Source organism: Bubalus bubalis, chromosome 23, assembly GCF_019923935.1.
Source record: "Bubalus bubalis isolate 160015118507 breed Murrah chromosome 23, NDDB_SH_1, whole genome shotgun sequence".
NCBI classification, from domain to species: Eukaryota; Metazoa; Chordata; class Mammalia; order Artiodactyla; family Bovidae; genus Bubalus; species Bubalus bubalis.
In genome coordinates, this window is record NC_059179.1 from 49,614,091 (window position 1) to 49,628,876 (window position 14,786).

Here is a 14,786-nt window from a genome sequence, read left to right on the forward strand (position 1 = left end):
TCCTCAGGCCTCCGCACTGGTCTGACCCAGGAAGCCCCCTCACCACCTGGCGGGCCTGGCCCAGGTGGGCTGGCCTCTTTCCTCCAGGGAGGCTCCCTCTCTGCAGCTCCATCCCTCCCCCAGGAGCAGGGAGACAGCTGAGAAGGGGAGCGCGCTGCAGCGGACTCACCATTTGTCACTGTCGCACGGTTGGTTGTCCTCCGGTTCCCGGACACCTGGCCAGCCCGCGTTTGAATACAGGTCTCGCTGCTGCTCCTGGAGGGGCTGTAATTGGAGGTGCCCACACCATACACCTCCCCAAGCTCCCAAATGATGAAGCACACGGCTCTGCCTCGAGCCCCGACACCCAGCCGGGGGTGGCCGCCCTCCGTGTTCACACAGGCCCGGTGCTGTTCATTACGGTGTTAATGTGGACGGGAAATAGGAATTTCAAGGGTTTGATGGAATTAAGACTTTCCTGTTAGCCGGCATGACTCAGAAGGGGGTAGAAATACATCAGCCTGTGTGTTTGAAGACCGGGAAGCAGGCAAGCAGGTGGCCTGGGCTAAGGGGACTTTGAGGCATAATATAATTTACAATCCTCCTGTTTGCTGTGGTGTCTCTGCTAAACACGCTTCTCCCAGGCTAATGAAGCAGGGCTCTGCTCTGACTAATCTCTCCGTTCTGATGAGAATATTCAAACGCCCTGCGCGGAAGCAGGTCAACCGGCGACTGCAATGAACAACGGAAGCAGATGTTGGGGTCTGCCCAGACCATCAATAGCCAGGGTGCTGAGAGCGCTTGGATGGAAGCCCTTGTGGGACTGGGGGCCAGGGACCCCGCCTGGCCACAGGACAGACCATCAATAGCCAGGATGCTGAGAGCGCTTGGATGGAAGCCCTTGTGGGACTGGGGGCCAGGGACCCCGCGTGGCCACAGGAGACAGACTTGCTACTGGTTCTGAGCCCTCTCCTGGGCTGTGGAGGTCAGCTGCCTGCAGGCCCGAGTCCAGCTCTTTACTTGTGTCGTGTATCTCAGGCGCTGCAGAAACAATCAAGCCAGGAGGCTTGCTGCTTCGCTTGGACTTCTCCTAGAGAGTTTGATGAACACACAGGCTCCGTCACAGAGGGCCTGATTCAGAGAGGAACTGTGAGGGAAGAAGCACAAGAGACAAGTCGGGGAGCTGCCCAGCATGGGGACTTCCGCTCCACCAGTAGTTAGGGGCATCACCACATGTCACAGTACGCTCTGCCCGCTGCAGAAAGCCAGCAGTGAGGGGGGCCTGCCCATGAACCTGGCAGAGGACTTAGTGACACGGGCTCCTGGGGAGCAAGGAGCCTGGGTGGAAGTGCCTGCCCGGGGTGACTTGAGTGAAGCTGTCAGGCCACTGTGAACTAGGGGGAGGCCCCAGTGCTGGGCAGCCATTGTGGGCAGAGGCGGTGCGTCCCCTGCAGAGCCCTGAGGGGAAGGCCTGGCAGCCCATCGGGCAGGACTGGGGCTTCACACTCATCGGACCTGGCTCCAGCATTTGCTGGTTTCCGTCCTCAGCGTCTTCCTCTGCAAGGGGACAGCTGCACGTCCGTGTGCCAGGCGTGTGGGTGCTGGGAGAGCCAATGTCATTAAGAGTGTCACGCAGGGAGTGTAACGCTGATCCGCGGTGATGTGGGTAGTTGGTGTGAGGTTGGCCGCATGTGTTTCCTGTTGCCATAGTAGCGGATCATCACAGATTTAACAGTTGAGCACAACACCGGTGTATTATCTCAGTTTCCAGAGGTCAGAAGTCTGACGTGGCTCTGGCTGAGATAAAGTCAACTTTGCAGCAGGGCTGTGTTCCTCCCGGGAGCTCTGGGGAGAAGCCACTTTTACGCTCATTCAGGATGTTGCCTGAATTCAGTTTCTCGGAGGGGTGGTAGGACTGAGGCCCATTTCCTTGCTGGCTGCTGGCTGACAGCTCAGTTTTCTCCGAGAGGCCTCTCTGGGGTCCTTGCAGGTGGGTCCCTACCTCTCAGAGCCAGCAGCAGCGCACTGAAGCCTTCTCATGCTTGACTTTGCTCTCAGTTACCTTTCTGCTTCCTCCCTCTTGCTTCAGCTAGAGAAAGTGCTCTGCTTTTAAGAGCTATGTGATTAGATGACCCGAGATAATCTTCACATGTAAGATCCTCCTGTGTGCTCAGTCACTCAGTTGTGTCCAGCTCTTTGTGACCTCATGGGCCAGCGGATTCTTTTCCAGTTGAGCCACCATGGAAGCCCAAGAATACTGGAGTGGGTAGCCTATCCCTTCTCCAGGGAATCTTCCTAACCCAGGGCTCAAACCCAGGTTTCCCACATTGCAGGCGGATTCTTTACCAGCTGAGTCACAAGGGAAGCCCAAGAATATTGGAGTGGGTAGCCTATCCCTTCTCCAGGGGATCTTTCCAACCCAGGGCTCAAACCCAGGTTTCCCACATTGCAGGCAGAGTCTTTACCAGCTGAGTCACCAGGGGAGCCCTGACTTCACTTATGTGCTCAGTCGCTCAGTTGTGTCTGACTCTTTTTTGTCACCTCATGGACCATAGCCGCCAGGCTCCTCTGTCCATGGGATTCTCCAGGCAAGAATACTGAAGTAGGTTCTCATCCCCTCCTCCAGGGGATCTTCCTGACCCAGGGATCGCACCCATGTCTCTTATGTCTTCTGCATTGGCAAGTGGGTTCTTTACCACGAGCGCCAGCTGGGAAGCCCAGCATCACTACAAGCGGTAGCTAATTCTTGGTTTATTTACTTGGCTGCATTGGCTCTTCATTGTGGGACACGGGATCTTTGTGGTGGTGCGTGGACTTCTCTCTCTAGCGTCTTGCGGGCTCTAGAGCGCAGGCTTCATAACTGCTGCCTGGGCTTATTGCCCGGCAACATGTGGGACCTAGATCCCTGACCAGGGATTGAACTCGGGTAACCTGCATTGGAGGGCGGATTCTTAACCACTGGACCACCAGGGAAGTCCCGATACCTCAGTTTTAAATATGTTGAAACGGATGCTCAGAGAGGCCTGGTGACTTGCCCAGGTGCTACAGCTGGTGGACTCCAGAGATGGGGGCCGAGTTCCCTTGGTCTAGTCTGCCTCCAAAGTCAGAATTGTCGGTGGTGGTCTCTTGTTTTGTGAAGCTATCAGTATTGAGTTATAATTTTGTGTATAAATAATAAAAGAGCCCTTGGTGCTGGGTGCACCGGTGCTTTCAGAGATGGCAGAGCCCCAGGTGTGGGCTGGCAGGTGAGACCACTGTTCACAGATGCTTATTCCCTTGGTTCTTTGCCTCCTCTTTACGCCTTGTCCTCCACTCACCCCTGCACCCGCCTGTGACGCTGAGCTTGGTCGTGTGACTTGCTTTGGTAGGTGGAACTTGGAAGGAAGTGCCAGCATGCCAGCTGGAACCCAGCCCCTGCTGGGCATCACTTGTTTCTGCCCCTCCAGAGCTTCTGCCGTCTGCTAGGGGATCGTGACCCTGGGGTCTGCCTCTCTAGACGGAGACTCGGCTCATGGAGCAGTCTGAACTTGATCCCAGTGCAAAATTGAGCTGCCCAGTCACACCTCGATTTTTACTGAGAAATAAATGCTTATTGCCTTGTTCCTCTGAGATGTGGGGCTTGTTTGTTACACAGAAAACCTGACAGATACAGCTGGGAAGTAAATGCTTTGCAGGTTGCAGCTGGGCAGGGTGTTAAGGCTCTAGAGGAGTTAATAGAGTTATTTGTTGCAAGCTTGGGAACTCCTGACCTGGAAGTAGTGCCTGCCTTTCGGCCCTCCTGGTTATCTTCATGCTCCGAGTTCCCCCCGAGGGAGTCCTCCTGCCTTCCTGTTGGTTGGTGCTGCCCGGGGAGTGATATCGGGCATGCCCTGCCCCTGGGCTGAGGGTTCAGGGCCTGCAGTCACATCCTGACCCCCTGGAGACCCTGCTCTTCTCCAGATCGTTTCGCCCTCCAGTCTCCTTGTGAAGGGTGCTGAGATGAAGGGTGTGTGAGCAGAAGGTCTCTTTGTGGCTTCACCCATTGAGTGAACATTTACTGAGCACCTGCTCTGCTCAAGCTCTTGATGAGGGGCCCGAAGATGCAAGGCAGTCCTTGTCCTCGCAGCTCTGAGAGTCTCACGGGGGTTCATTCAGACCCCATTCCAGGCAGGAGGTGCTGTGTGTGAAAGACAGAAGCCAAGACACCCCCAGCCCTCGGGAGGAGGGGGGACCCCCTTCAGCTGGCAGCGGTGGGGCCGCTTCATGCGCACGGTGCCGTTTGAACTCAAGGAATACTTCCCCCACGTGTTCTTGATCCAAAAAGTGTTCATTTACCATCTACCAAGTGCCAAGCAGAGTGACGGTGAACATGCGGCTGTTTGTGGCTGCAGGGCCTGTGGCTGCAGAGAAGGAAGAGGCAGGATCTTCAGAAAACGGGAGCCGTGTGAGAAAGGACGCTTTCTTATTGCGGTGTAGCTGGTTTGCAGTGTTGTTAGTGACTGCGATGCAGCAAAGTGACTCGGTTATACACATGCACACATTGTTTTTGTGTTCTTTTCCATGATGGTTTATCAGCAGATATTGAATATAGTTCCCCGTGCCGCACAGTAGGGTCTTGCTTATCTGCTCTATACACACTAGTCTGCATCTGCTAGCCCCAGACTCGCAGTCCATCCCTCACCCACCCCCACCCCGTCAGCAACCGCAAGTCTGTCTGCTACGGCTGTGAGTCTGTTTCTCCTTCGTAGATAGGTTCGTGTGTGCCATATTTTAGATTCCACATTTAAGTGATATCATATGGTATTTGAGAAAAGAATATTTTAAAATAAGATTTGGGGGACACTGGAGATCAAAAAATGGTCTGATCTGAGTGACGTATCATTGCAAATTAAGAAAGTCTCGGAGTGGTTTGTCCTTATCACGTCTTTGCAGCCACTAAGAATGGTAGTGAAAAGGTACAGAAAGCCTATCACGTACAGAGAACTGCGTGAGTCAGTTTAATTTCGCCGAGACCCTCGACTGGGAGGAGAACTCGGAACGATTCTGTTCACTCTGATGAGATGTCAGTGAACTCTGTGTCAATCTCTGATCACGTTAACCTGCCAGATGGGACGTACAATGAATAATGAAGGCCACATGGGGTTAGAAACGCACCCGTTTACAGAAGAGCATCAGGGTTTGGAAAATTCTAAGTTACATGAAAGATCTGGGCATGTAAAGTAACGATGTCCAGAGTGAAGCTTTCACGGTATCTCTGCACCGTGATCAGAGCCTGCCTTACTCACCTTGAAGGCACACTGGTCTCTGTCCTGGACAAGAATCAGTCGACCAGCCCCCCAGAACCTGCAGCCTTGGCTAGACTGAGATACGCTTTCCCTACTTCCTTTGGGTCCTGAACCTCAGAAGGTAGAGAAATAAGTCATCTTGTAAGATTATTATAAATGCTGACAAGATTTACGTTATATATAAGGAAGTCAGTTAAGTCCGTACCTTTATGTTAGACTGGGGACTGAGCAAGTGCAGTAATAACCTGTATAATCATCTTATTTGTGAAAGCTTTTCTGCACTTTATGTTCTTGAAGGTTTCAAAATGGTCTGTCATGTTTTATTTGTAGATATGGTTTAAATTATTTAAGGGAATTGAATTAATTTCACTTGTAAACATTGCTTAAGAATAATTATTATCTAAGTTTTGTTTCTGAAGTATGTTGAGAATTACATTTTAAGGAGTATGAATGCCCTTCTAGCCATAAAACCACGACAGACATTAAAAATCCTAGGGCACCAAGGTTTTCTCCTATATCATGATGATAGATTATATTAAATTTCCTAATATTGAACCATTCATTCATTTGTTAATTCAACCAATTTCAAAGAATGTGTCCTATATAGACAAGATTCTTGCTATCAAGGGGCTTGATGTTCAGACAAGGTTCTCAAAGTGTAGTTACTAGACCAGTGGCATCAGTATTACCTGGAAACTCGTTAGAAATGCAGATTTTTGGAACACTGCCCCTGACCTGCCCACAGACCCCTTGAATCATAAACTCTGGCTGAACCCAGCCTCCTGTGGTTTAACCAGCCTCTCAGCGATTCGGAGATTCACTCAAGGGTGAGGACCACTGCTTTAGGTTTTCTCTTTCTTCTTGGGTCAATTTTATATTTCATGTGTACCTAGAAATTGCCCATTAATTCTATGTTCTCAAATATATTATCTTAGAATTGTGAACATATTTATTAAGATTTTTTAAAAAGTCTGTTTCTGCAGGTGTTCTCTGTAGACTACATTTTAAACTGTCTTTTCACACATTTCCAGCTGATTTTTGGACATTTTGAAGCAGATTATCCCTGGGAATCCTTGTTTGGCTGACCCCATGCGGACGTGAATTCCTTTTTGTCAGGTACGTCAGTTTCATGCACACAGAGGTGTAGAATGACTGCAATGGCCGCTCCCCCCGATTCACATCAAAGCAGAAAGTTGATGTGCTAGATGTAAAGAGCTGACTCATTGGAAGAGGCCCTGGTGTTGGGAAAGATTGAAGGTGGGAAGAGAAGGGGACGGGAGAGGATAAGATGGTTGGGTGGCATCACCGACTCAAAGGACACGAGTTTGAGCAAGCTCTGGGAGATGGTGAAGGACAGGGAGCCTGGTGTGCTGCAGACCATAGGGTTGCAAAGAGTCAGACATGACCTAGTGCCTGAACAACAGCAACAGATACATTTATGCTAAACCAGGGACTTGGGCCAAGGCCTCAGCATGGTGCTTGGCACTTAGTAAGTGCTGGGTTAGTAGAAACCTGTTGACAAGACTTCACCAAAGGGGTGGGCATCTAAGGAAGGGTGAGAGTCCATAGTCCACACCCTTTCTATGCTGCATGTCTTTACAAGGCTGCAGCAGCTTGAAATGTAGCACCAAAACATAGGTCCAAGTCCTGACCCCCAGTACCCGTGAGTGTGGCCTTCCTTAGAAGTAGAGTCTTTGCAGGTGTGATTAATTTAAGGTCTCCTGTGAGATCATCCTGGAGTTCGAGGGGGCCCTCAGTCCAGCGACTGGTGTCCTTGCAAGGAGAGGAGAGGACGTCCAGATGCACAGGGAGATGTGGGTGAGGATGCAGGTGAGACTGGAGTGATGCTGCCACAGCCACGGGTTGTCAGGAGGGAGATGTGGACCAGATTGTCCGTCAGAGCCTCCAGGAGGAGCCAAGCCTGCCTGAGGCAGGACATAGACGGGCTCCAGGTTAGACGTTTACAACTGGCCTCCTGTTTACGTGGGGCAGGAAAAAGGTGGGCTTCAGGCTGGACACTTAAAACTAGCCTCCTGTTTGCATTTCCTTAGCTGGCAGACAGGTGGGCTCCAGCTTAGGTATTTGCCGTCAGCCTCCGCGGGCTTTCTGAAATGAAAGTAACAACTTAAACAGGATGCTCAGCCAGGCGCTGTCCACTGTGGACACCTTGAGATCGTAGTCATGGCAGAGAGAGAGGGGCTGAACCCTGTTTGAGTAGAGAGAGGGTCAGGTGGTTGCATGTTCCTTGTCCTTGGAGCGAAGGAGACCCTACACGTGCGCAGAAAGACTCCCTGGGGCTCAAAAGGCAGGGCATACCAGGCCATAATAAGTCTTGCTTCTTTCTTCCCAGATGCCTTTGTGTTGAAATCTACCTTGGCTGAGGGGTGTGTGCACACCTGGGGGAGGGTCCTGAGACAGATTAGCCAGGGGGTGGAAAACAAGGCAGCCAGCCAGAGGAAAGCTGCCCCCTTAAAAGTGACTTAACTCCCCGAAGGCGGGACTCTGCACGAGTCTCTCCCTGAGTTCACGTATTAGCCTTTCCACGTGTACTCTACTTTGCCAATATGCGTTTTGCTTTATATTCTCACCAGAATTTTCTTGTCAGGGCAGCCAAGGACTGGGGATTTAGGCTGTGGCTGCTGGTCTTCATGGTCTAGTGGTTAAGACTCCTGGTTTCCACTCAGGCGACTAGGGTTTGGTTCCCAGTCAGAGAACTAAGGTCTTGCTTCCTGCCCCTGCTCACTGCTGCTGCTTACCTCGAGGGATGACTCATGGCTGCATGTGTCCGAAACCATGCCCAGAGTTGGAGTTCAGGCTCTGGCCTCCTGAACGGTGGGAGAATTAACTTCTGTTGCTTTTGGTCACCCCCCCACCCACCCCCGGTGGTCGTGTGTTACGGCAGCCATGGGGAATCATGTAGAGGTGAGCTCACAGACCACACGAGCTTGCAGATTGCTCCCGGCCTGTCCCTCTGCAGGGAACCAGGCCTGCTTACCATGCTCCCCCGAAGCTTCGTCTGCGTGGCGCTGACAGTCAGAAGGCCTGGCGAGTGGATTCTCGGAGTCAGCTCTGGGGATCAGCTGGACGCTGTTTGCTTGCCCTTGAGATTCCACGATTTCTTTGTCTGTGTGTGATCTCGAGGTACCATCTCAAAATGAGCATTTCCTGGAGTTGTCGTCATTCAAGATGAAAGGAAAGCGGAAAGCAGAGAATTCTGAGTCTGGGGGACCCTGACGATCATCCTACCAAGGGTAGCTTGTCTGGCCTGGATTCAGTGAATGTCAACAACCACGTTTGCTGCAGGAGGCTCCACCCTCAGCCATGCAGCACGGCCCTGCACATGCTTCCTGTGAACAAGGCATCTCAACCTGCCGGGCCACCCCTCAGGCAGCTGCCGTCAACAAGATGCGCCAGAACCACTGTCGCACGCCCTTCCTGTTCTCGGTGGATGGACGCAGGGCTGAGCAGGTGCTACGTGAGGACCCCAGAAGGGCCGTTTCCTGGGGTTCCCACAGAAAAAGACCAATCTGCTTTCTGCCGGGAATCCGGGACTCCAGGCTTCATGGGTGAGAGTTGCTTTGCTCCGGGTCCCCCCGTCTTGTCAATGGCTGGGGATTTGCAGAGACGGTGACTCCAGGCTGTACATTTCCTTTCTTCTCTCTGCTATTAGCACCACCCAGGCCTGCCTCCTCCCCGGGCTCTTCCCCAAGGTGACTGTCACCCGGCACTGGAAGGGAGGGACGGGGAGGGTGGTTGGAACAGCCCCGAGTTCTCCCAGCTCTGTCCTGAGCAGGAAACTGCCTTTCCTTCCATGGAGGAAGCCTTCCTGCTTCCTCCAGGGTGGAGGGCTCCCTCCCGGGCTGTGCCCATATGGGTGGTGCCCTGTACCCTTCATGTCCAGCCAGGTGGGTGCTCACCCCTGCTCCTGGCTGGGCTCCTTGCACTTCCCAGGCCTCAGTCTCCAGGGCAGGAATCCAGGTTGGAGCTGTTTGCTCCTGCCTCTCTCAGCCCCCAACTTTTGAAATAAAAGATCTGGTGGTCTTGGGACTTCCCTGGTGGGCCAGTGGCTAATGCTCCCAATGCAACGCAGGGGGCACAGGTTTGATCCCTGATCCAGGAGCTAAGATCCTGTGTGCTACATGGCACAGCATTAAAAAAAAAAGTCTGCTGGTCTTGTCCTCTGGGCAACAGAGGAGGAGATGGTTGAATGGCATTGTTGACTCAGTGGACATTAGTTTGAGCAAGCTCCAGGAGATACTGAAGGGCAGGGAAGCCTGATGTGCTGCCATTCATGGGATCGCAAAGAGTTGAACACGACTGAGCAACTAAACAAACAACTTGCGCTCTTGGGGGAGTCTGGCAACCCACGTGTTGCCCACTTGCTCGAGTTTACGAGCTGCTGAGACATAGATCTCAGATATCTGGGGAAAAGTATGGGTGCCTTTTGGGAACAGGGAGGAGAGATGGCCCGTTCCCTGGCTTCTCTCAGCTCTGAAGACAGAGTATCTGCTGGTGGAGAACATTGCAAGAAACCTACCCCCAACCCAGCAAGCCTCTGTAGTCAGCAATTTGTTGTTCTTTCACAAGGTTGGAAATTTCTCAACCAAACAATCACAATTTCGGCACAAGTTCCCGGCCATGTGTAGACCCTCTGTGCCTCTGTATTTCCAGCGGAGGACTCTTTACAAGGATACTCCGGTGATCAGCTCTCTGAACGAGAAACAGCAAACCTGCTGCAGAGCCAGCCAGAAGGAAGGAGCTGATAATGAGATACTTACCCAAATTGTTCAGCTCCCACCCGGGGGAGTCAGAAACTTTGAGTGCAGGTTGAAGGACATTGGAATAGCGGGAACGGGAGAATCACAGCCCCTGGCATTCTGAGTTTAGCTGATGCTCCATGTTGCAGCTTTGTGGGATTTCTCTTCTGATATTTGCGGTACTTAATGCTGTTCACGAAAGGCTGTTTAAATTGGAAATTGGAGAAGAAAATGGCAGCCCACTCCAATACTCTTGCCTGAAAAATTCCATGGACAGAGGACAGTCTATGGGGTCACAAGGAGTCGGACACGACTGAGCGACTGAGCACAGGTTGGAAATGGGTTTTATCTTAAGATACCTATTTTTGTAAGAATCCATTTCTAACTTACTCCCAGTGAACAACGGTTTCCTCCTGAACTGGGCGGGGGAGGTCTGCTGTCACTTCTCTGCTCTTGTTCGTCGGGGTTGGCCGGGAGGCTCTGTGCACCAGTGAGCTGCGACTCTTCCGTTCCCGCTCTTCCCGGGTCCTTCAACCTGCTCTCAAAGTTTCTGACTCCCCCCGGGCGGGAGCTGAGCAATTGGGTAAGTATCTCATTATCAGCACTTTCCTTCTGGCGGGCTCTGTGGCAGATTTGTTGTTTCTCGTGTCAGCCTCCGAAGCTCTATTTCCTGTCACATAGGACGTCTCACTGGCAAGTTTAACACCCCGACGAGCCTCCTAATGCCCTGAAACCCCGAGTCCTCTCCTTCTCCAGACACCATGGCTTCGGCAGAGATCTCCGGAGAAATTGAACACGGGCAGATGAGTTGTTCTACAGATGCTTTAAGCTTTCCCCCTAATGCAATGTGTTAGGTTTGTTATGATTTCTGTCTCATGGCATTCAGCTTCTTGTCAAAATGTGATAAACAACAGAATGAAGGGTTTTTTTTTTATTAGCTGTTCATCGCTCAGTGGACTGTTTCATTCTCTTGCAGCCTCTCTTAAGTCTCCCTGTGGTTACTGAGGTGAAACGTGACAACCGGAGAGCCCTTTTGTGGCTGATGTACACAACTGAGCCAAAGCAGAGGTGCACGTGCTCCGGAATTACCCCCTGGACTCCATCAGGGAGCGCTCCGCCTGATGGCTCAGTGCTTCAGGTACCTGCTATCCTGACTGCATCTGTCTGCTTTCCCAGCTGATCCCAAGCTCAACATCAAGCCTCTTAATCTATCCCCGTTCCCCGCTGTTGTCCAGATGTTGTTGTAGGGACTATCAGCTCTTTGTTCTTAATTAAAACTTTTTGCTATTATTTTCTTTGGCTGTGCGGGCCTATTTTAGTCTCTATGTGGGCTCAGTGGTTGTGGCGTGCTGGGTCTTTAGTTGTGGCCTGCAGACTCCTAGTGGCCATATGTGAAATCTAGTTCTCTGACCAGGGATTGCACCCAGGCCCCCTGCTTAGTCTTAGCCACTGGGCCACCAGGGAAGTCCCACTCTCAGCTCGTTTTATTCTCCAGTCCTGAGCTACCATCTTGTTCTGTTTCTGCATTTCAGATTTATTTGACATCGCTGCCCTAGCTGTTTTTCATTGTATTTTTAAAACCAAATTATTTACATATTAAATTATTCACATTGACTTGAAACAGCTATGAAATACTTTTGTAGCCAAAAATAACGTTATCAAGATTTTTCAGGTCTGCTTTGTGAGTTTGTATTTTGATCTCTCCCGACGCTGGTAAAATGCCTATATGTTTATCCTCTGCAGAACTGAGAGTTGAGTGAGTGCCGGTGAATCTGTGCTGAGATCGCCTTGGATCTATTCTGATCCAATTGCTGGGAACATTTAACAAAGTTAGTTCAAAAATAATATCCTCGTTTTTGCCCTCTTCTCTATACCATGTCCATTTTTATCAGGAATTTCTAGATGTAATTTTTTTGACACTTGGATATCCTTCTTCCCCTGGAAATTGGTGTTGACATTTTTCTATAAAGACTTTGAACTCTGATGCTCTTTCTATAAAACTCAATTGGAGTCTTCAGAAAACTCATTCATTTTTCTTTTGGCTTATAGGATGGAGACTCAGTGGTGAACTTACCATTGTCTCCATGGAAAGCAGACATTTGAGAATTCAGGGTTGGAAGATTCTTAATGCAGTCCTTGCTGGACCTCAGTAAGGAGAGGACTTCTTATTCCTGGATCTATGACTTTGAAGTGGCTTCTTAAATACACTCATGGAGTGCTAATGAGGACAATTTGCAGATGGTGTAACAGCATGAGAGGTTCTGGCCACCTGCCTTAGAGAGATGCTTTTACAAGGATATTGTTACCAGGGGTGCTTGGGAGGAGGTCATGTTAATGCAGAGATCATTTTAAAACAGAGATGGCCACAGTGTGTGGAAGGTACTTAATGAAGGGCTTTGTCCTGAAACTTGCACAGTGATTCCCGGGGCTTTCAGGTAAACCTTGTCTCTGTTGCCTTGTCTTAACAGAATGCGTGATTCCTGAGGAAGGAGAGTCCCCTGGGTACAGCTGGAGTGTGGACAGATGGATGCTCCCCAATTACTGTCTTAACGTTGGTTTCAGGAGAGGTGCCTGTCACCCTGCAGCCCCAGAGTGGGTTAAATTGTGTCTCCGCAGAAGATGCTTTGGGGGCTGGACTCAAGTTGAGGAGGTGAGGACTCCGGGGAGCAGGTGTTGGCTGGGTCCTCACCGCCTGTCCTGGCCTCCCGCTCTGGACCCTGCAGGCCCCGTATCATGGTCCGCCAGGTGGGCTGCCCTCGTCTGCAAAGTGTGCAATACCAGCCACCAGGAGTGGGCAGAAACACGGAACTTCTGTCAAAACTCACCTTCAATCTGAAGAAATCACATTGTTTGTTGGTTCGTCACGTTTGATGAAGATGAAGATGACCATACAAACATCATGTACGTTTCCGGCTTCCCAGATGGCGCTAGTGGTAAAGAATCCACCTGCAATGCAGGAGACAAAAGAGATGTAGATTCAATCCCTGGCTCAGGAAGATCCCCTGGAGGAGGAAATGGCAACCCCTCCAGTATTCTTGCCTGGAGAATCCCGTGGACAGAGGAGCCCGAAGGGCCACAGTCCATGGGGTCACAGAGAGTCAGACACGACTGAGTGACCAAGCACATGTACGTTTCATTAGTTGGGGGTCCTGGTAGACAGAGGCAGACTCAGCGTCGGGGTGACCTGACTGGGGAGTCTTGAGCAGAGGCCATGCTGGGTGATTTGTCCCCTCAGGAGCTGTGACCATGGGCCCACCCTCTGGGTCCTGTAGGGACTGGACACTGGGATCCCTGGCCGACTCTGGGGAGAGGGAGGAGCTGGGGGCCAGTAGTTATTCCTCGGGCCCCTTCCCTTCCTTCTCTGAGGTTACATCGGTGGCTTATCCCCAACTTGAGGGCCCTGATTCTCTCCAGGCTGCCTCTTGTGCTGGACTCTGCCCTCTGGGCTCAGGGTCTCCTTCCCCTCTTCCCTTTGGGCCTAGAGGTGGCGACCACGTCTCAGCAGCCAGCCCCGAGTCACGGTCATGTCCCAGGGGCTCTTCTGCACTCTGCCCCCTCATCCTTGTGGATGTCACCTCTACTAAGTGAGAGTGAAAGTGAAGTCGCTCAGTCGTGTCTGACCCTTTGCGACCCCATGGACTATAGCCTACCAGGCTTCTCAGTCCATGGGGTTTTCCAGGCAAGAGTACTGGAGTGGGTTGCCATTTCCTTCTCCAGGGGATCTTCCCGACCCAGGGATTGAACCTGGGTCTCCCGCATTGTAGGCAGACGCTTTCCCCTCTGAGCCACCAGGGAAGCCCTCCTGCCTCATTGTGCTAATTGTGTGAGCTGTATGCTTCTTGTCAGGATCCTGAGACAGAAGGACCCTCAAGATCATGTGGTCAGGGTGCTGAGGACACCCCAGGGCTGTACAGAGAGGAGCAGGTCAGGTGGAGAATGCTCCAGCCCCTGGGACCCCTGGGGAGGGGCTGACCTTCCTCTCTCTCTCGTCTAGCATCTTTCAGGCTCCCTGAGGGCCAAATCCAGTGGGAGTCAGAATGTGAGGGGCTGTTGATATTGGCCATGCTGGACAGCATTCTGGGTACAGAGCCTGGAGAGGGGTGGACACAGGTCTGGAGCACGCAGTAAGTGCACCCAGCATATTATGCATTCATTTGGTCACTGGTGTATATAATAAAGAAATAGCCATGCATGTATTAGGATGCTCATTTCTCTTTTTGAGGATGCGAGTGGACCATTCAAACATTTCAGGAGCCACAGATTTGGAAGATGACTTACACATACTTAGATCTCAGGGTGGTGTGTTGATAATTTATGAGTAGCTGAGAGTTGTTTGGTGAAGATGTTTGACGGCACAGAGCGGATGCTGTGGGATGAGATGCAAAGCGGCAGAAGGAGAGCCCCTAGTGTCCTTCAGCAGCCGGCACCGCTGAGCCCGGGACGCGTGCTCTAGAGGGGCTTGGCTGGGACAATCCAAGTGGGGGAGAGACGGGGGCGTGGAGCCGGTGGGTGGCGCTGGGGGCAGGGAGAAGTGGGTGCGTTCTTGGTTCATTCTGACGGTGCAACCGGCAGATTTTGCTGCTGGATGGGTGTGATGTGCGAGGGATGAGGGGGGTCAGGAGGGACTTTGAGGCATGTCCTGGCTCCAGTGGAGCTGCCACTGATGGCCAGCAGGGGTCTGCAGGGACGGCCGGGGTGAATGCAGAGCTCAGGTTTGGGATGCGTCAGAACATGGCGTACGCTCCTGAGGTTCAGGGCAGCAGCGCCTGCCCTCCTGGCATCCACA

General features: G+C 51.8%; 2 long non-coding RNA genes across 3 annotated transcripts; one reads left to right on the plus strand and one right to left on the minus strand.

Moving 5' to 3' along the window:
- Positions 1-1,017: 1,017 nt before the first annotated feature.
- LOC123331345 lies at positions 1,018-2,257 on the minus strand. The gene is made up of 2 exons (XR_006547922.1): positions 1,495-2,257; positions 1,018-1,126 (listed from the first exon to the last, which is right to left on the minus strand). It is a non-coding gene; the product is annotated as an uncharacterized LOC123331345 (long non-coding RNA).
- LOC102405198 lies at positions 1,830-14,207 on the plus strand. 2 transcript variants are annotated; one of them, XR_006547923.1, is made up of 5 exons: positions 1,830-1,969; positions 6,275-6,359; positions 10,977-11,138; positions 11,744-11,829; positions 12,469-14,207. It is a non-coding gene; the product is annotated as an uncharacterized LOC102405198 (long non-coding RNA). The 2 variants fall into 2 exon arrangements; XR_006547924.1 differs by lacking the exon at positions 11,744-11,829.
- The last annotated feature ends 579 nt before the right edge of the window (positions 14,208-14,786 follow it).